The 5,224-nt window shown below is 34.1% G+C and overlaps 1 pseudogene; it reads left to right on the forward strand.

Annotated features, from left to right (window-relative positions):
- LOC106733917 (ankyrin repeat domain-containing protein 26-like) overlaps nt 1-4,060 on the forward strand; it is a 22,026-nt pseudogene extending 17,966 nt beyond the window's left edge.
- Nucleotides 4,061-5,224: the final 1,164 nt, after the last annotated feature.

Raw genomic sequence — 5,224 nt, forward strand, 5'->3', positions numbered from 1 at the left:
TTTTTTTTTTTAGTTTTGCTATGGAATGCATGTGCTTGCCAGAGAGAGACAGAGAAGAAAAGTGAGAAAGTACACACCCCAGGAGAGACAGCCACACTGTAACCAACCCCTTCTACTCCACTCTTCTCTCAGGATTCTGGACACACATTCGCTCCTGGAATATTTTCCGAGCTACTGGGTCCAGGACTCCAATCCTGCAGACAGTCATGTGGGATCCAGCATTCTTAATCATCACACTACCCCTGGGCCCCACCATTATTCTGATTGACCTGTATTTTCATTGTGCCTCTTTCTTTTTTTAGTTATAAAAAAATATTAATGGAAATTTATTCATTTTCTGTGGGTCCCTCTCATATGTGTATGAGGTATATATGTTATTAAACTTCTCTTTCTTTAAGAAGATTTAGGCACACATGTATATAATACATATATTGTATATACACAAACATGGATATATTGTACATAGGTATCCCATATAGAAAATATGTATATTACATAAAGAAGAATAAAATGAGCAGTTGTATTTTTACCACCCAGGTGTTTTTTTTTTCTTTTATGTAATGTCTCTCTGTGTCTTTGGAACTTCAAACAAAGATATTTTTATATTTATTTGCCTAGTACTTCAGTTTAATTTTTGATTCTAATCAATTATTTCCTGATCATTTAATTCCCTTTCTTTATATGGTTTTGCACTCCTTTCATTTTGTTAACATTGTACCCAAAGGGCTCTATATCTCCTCTTGAGACAGATGTTTCAGTGTTTCCACATTATCTCGTGCCCGATTTCCTTCTTAAGCTCTTCCTGTTACCTTTTCCCACCGAGTTCAACCTTCAGACATGGTTATTCTCTGACTCTCCTGCATGGCATGATCTCCTTGATTTTTTTGTGTGTGTACTTTCTTTTCTTCTCTTCAACCATTTTCAGTAGGCACCAAAATGTATTTTTGTATCTTTTTAAAACATTTTTAAGTAAGTATGGTTTTACTCTTTTTATTCTCATAATGATCTCTGGGTTATAGCTAATGTCTATTTGTGGAGTGTTTTATATTAATATTACCATACTAAAATAGATATTTTATTTATAAGAACTTGGTATATGGTAACAATATTAGTTCCTCACTTACAATATATCATACAAATTTTCTTATTATTTACCCAAGATTATAATTTTGTTAGCATGCTTTCAAACAATGTTATGTTGAAACAAATGAGAGAAGGTTGTAATTTATAGATTGTTTCTCTTCTGTAATAGAACATAGTATCTAATTAAACAGTTATTAAATCTTTACTCTTAAAAAAGTTTGACTTAGCTCATCTGGAACATTCCTATAGATTTAAGAAACTGTTGGAAATGACAAGAAAGAAATTAAATGAATATGAAAATGGATAAATTAGTTTCCAAAAAGATTTAAAACGTAGTCAATCTGAAATGGATATTCAAGTTAGTATGCAGAAACATAAGGTAAAGTTTTTTTTTTTATTTTATCAATTTGGGGACCAAAAAAAAAATCACTTAATTTTGGGAAGTAGAAATATCTCAGAGCTTTGAGCAGTGAAATAAAGACTTTTCTTTTAATTTTATAGAACTGATACCAGTGAAGAAGATAGCATTTAAATTTTTTATTTTAAGATTTCATATTAAAGATAGCTTTTGATACATAATTTTTCTATAATGAAGGCTTTCTTTTGATTCTAGTGTTTTGAAATCTTGCCAATGATCTAAAGCTGGGTAGTACATCATTACATGACCTCAAATCAACAGTATCAAATCAGTTTTTCAGTAACATCTTCATCAAGATATAGTTGACATTCCACACAATTCACTCATTTAACATATACCCTTCAGTGACTTTCAGTGTATTCACAGAGTTATGCAATCACTACCACAATCAATTTTACAACATTTTTTATCACCCTAAAGGGAAACCCCAGGCCTTTAGCCATTTCCACTAGTTACCTCTTTTCTGCTCTGCCCTAGGGAACCAACAATCTGATTTGGCTCTATAGACTTACCAGTTCTAGATATTTTGTACCAATTGAATCACACAATATGTGGTCTTTTGTGACTTATTTCTTTCATTTAGCATAATTTTTTCTCGGGCCATCTTTGTCATAGCATGAATCAGTACTTCATTTTTTCTTATTGCTAAGTAGAATTCGATTGTATGGGTATGTTTTCCGTTTTATGTATCCTCAAAGCACTTGAACTTTTCATTGAGTAGTTCCCACTTTTTGGCTACAGTTAATAATGATCTATGACATTTTTTGTGCAAGTTTTTGTCATTTGCATCTGATCTCATTTGTCTTATGAGTAGACTGCTGGGTCTTATGGTCATTCTGTGCTTAACCTTCTGTGCAGTTACCAGTCTATTTTCCAAAGTGGATGCACCATTTTACATTTCTGTATTCTATGAGGGCCCTAATTTCTCCATATCCTTGTTAACTCTTGTTTTTCATCTTTTTTATTGAAACAGGATTCCATTCTAGTGGTGTAAAGTGATGCCTCAATTTGGTGTTGATTTGCATTTCCCTATTGACTAATGATGTTAAACATCATTTCATGCACTTCTTAGCCATTTCTGCATCTTCTTTGGAGAAATGCCTATTCAAAATTTTTTATTTACATTTTTTAATACATTCAATCACATTATTTATCTTACAAGGTGATCATTTCAATATGTGAACATTTCTCCCCGGTCGAGTTGATCAAAATATAACAACACTACCTTCCTGTCTCAACAATGCTGTCTTCATATCCCTCCTTCCAATTCAAAATTTTTGTCTTTTTTTTTTCTTTTTGGTTGTTGTCATAGGGCATGTGTACTCACCAGAGAGAGAGAGACAAAGATACAGTGAGAGGCAAAGTGAGAAATCATCCCCATCAGGGGAGATGGCCACACCACAATCCCTTCTCCTCCATTCTTATTCTGGATTTTGAGTACACAGGCACACATGCCGCATGTTATTTTTAAGCCATCAAGTCCCAGACTTAAACAGCAATTGGCCATGTGGGAGTCCAGCACCTTAACCACTAGGAAACATGCTGGCCCTATTTTGTCTATTTTTAAATTGCATTTGTCTTCTCAATTTTTAATTGTAAATGTTCTTTGTATATCCTAAATTACAATTTCTTTATCATGTCCACAGTGGAACATAGTCATTTCGAAAATCTTTCTCCTGATTTTCTTTATCCTGTTGGGATTTTGGACACACACACTCACACACACCTAGAGTGTTTTTCAAGCTGTTGTGACTGAGACTCAACTGGCAATAAGACATGTGGAATCAGGTTCCCTTAACCATGAGGCTATACGGTTACCCTAAAAAGATAAATCTTCTAAAATAATTACAACCGGAATGCCTGTGTATTTGTTTGCTTTAGTTTTGAGTTACTGACTCAGAGGACAATTTTAAATATGTGGAAATTAGGTGAAATATAAAATATTTATCTCTGGGCCAGCACGTATTAGTTTTGAGTTACTGAATCAGAGGACAATTTTAAACATGTGGAAATTAGGTGAAATATAAAATATTTATCTCTGGGCCAGCACGTGATGTGGAAGTTAAGGGGACTGCATGTCACACAGCTAACTATGTGGTTTGAGTTCTGGACATGGTGCCTTGAAAAACACATGGGGCATGTGTCCGTACATGCCCAATATCCCAAGGGGAAAATGGAATGGAAGGGATTTTGGCACAGGTATACTCTAACCTTCTCTATCTCTCTGTCTCTTTCTTGCAAACCCATGTGTTTTCTGGCAGTTAAAAAACTTATTTTCTTTGACAAATACACAATTACTAATGTTATAATCTAAAAAATGTATCATTTTAATTTGCTTTAGGAACAAGCAGTATCTCAAGAAAACTTAGAGCAGTTAAGAGCGAATAGTTATGCTTCATCTATAAGTCTGATGGGACTCAGAATGAGAGATCTAGAATCTGAAATCCTCAAAATAAGACCTTCTCAAAAAGATTCTAATAAAACAGAATTAGAAAAATATAAGCAACTCAGTCTAGAAGAATCACAAGTTATAAAATCATTATCTGAGAAACTGACAACGTAAGTAAAACATATAAAAGAATCACAGAAACTAAATTAAGCACATTCATTTGCATCTAAAAATAATTTTTAGCAATAGGTTTGTGAGATTAGTGGGAAGTGAAAGCTGACTGAGAATATAATTTTTAAAAATGATGTTATTAAATGAACTTTCTTTAGAATGTTGGTCCAGGATAGTTTATGTCTCTGTGCCTTTTTTGGTTTAATATGGCTTTTGTTTTTATTTCTCTGTTAATATTCTCATGTAGTCTATCAGCTTAGTATTTTTGAAACTTTATAATTTAGACAGTGATTTTGTTAAGAAATTTATCTAAACAGAAATATTGACAAAGTTATTTTTGGATGGTCCCAACTCAAACCCAGTGGCTTTAGTGTAACTTATTCCTCTCACATCCTAGCACTTGTCAAATGAACATTCCTCGAGTATGACCTTCGATATCGTAAGTGGAGGGCCCTGGACACCAACTATCCTTTATAGTTTCTCCGATTTCATAAAGCCAGAGTTGTGAAGCAGGGGAGGTTGACACAAGGATGAAGAAAAGCATAATTCAGAATATGTTTAAAACAGTGTGTTGGTCAGCCTGAGGCAACTTGTGGAGGCATAAAGGGCAGACTCTGACCTCGAATATCTTGGTACTGTTATGAGTTTATTGCCTTTAGTGCTGTGTTAGTTCTTGATCACCAGCTCTGCTCTCTCACGGTCCCCTAGAAGGGTTGCTCTGAATTATTCCTCAGTGTCTAATGCTTAGTATCTCCCGGGTAACATGTGAAACATACAAAGGTAGTGAAGAGCAAGTGCTTAGAGATGTCTGAGGAGATTTTTTTTTTTCATCTTTAAACTGGGTTACTAAATACAAGCATTTTTAGCTTTAGTTTTTAAAATTGTATATATTTAGGAGTACAACATGATGTTTTGACATATTTTTATGACGTGAAGTAGCTCTTGTAGTCAAGCAAACTAACACATCCACCATCTTGCATAGTAACCGTTTAAGCACAACTGTTTCTATGGAATATTCCCATTTCCTCAGGAATCTTCTACATGAAGCCACTCCAAGAGGTAGCTGGTGTTAAACCATGCATCCTCAATAGCTGAATCCTCTCCCTTCCATACTTTGAATTACTTGGTAGTTAGGACTCCCTCTAGAAATACTGGTACTTGTT

This window comes from Tupaia chinensis, unplaced genomic scaffold, assembly GCF_000334495.1.
Source record: "Tupaia chinensis unplaced genomic scaffold, TupChi_1.0 Scaffold146015_1, whole genome shotgun sequence".
Lineage (NCBI taxonomy): Eukaryota > Metazoa > Chordata > Mammalia > Scandentia > Tupaiidae > Tupaia > Tupaia belangeri.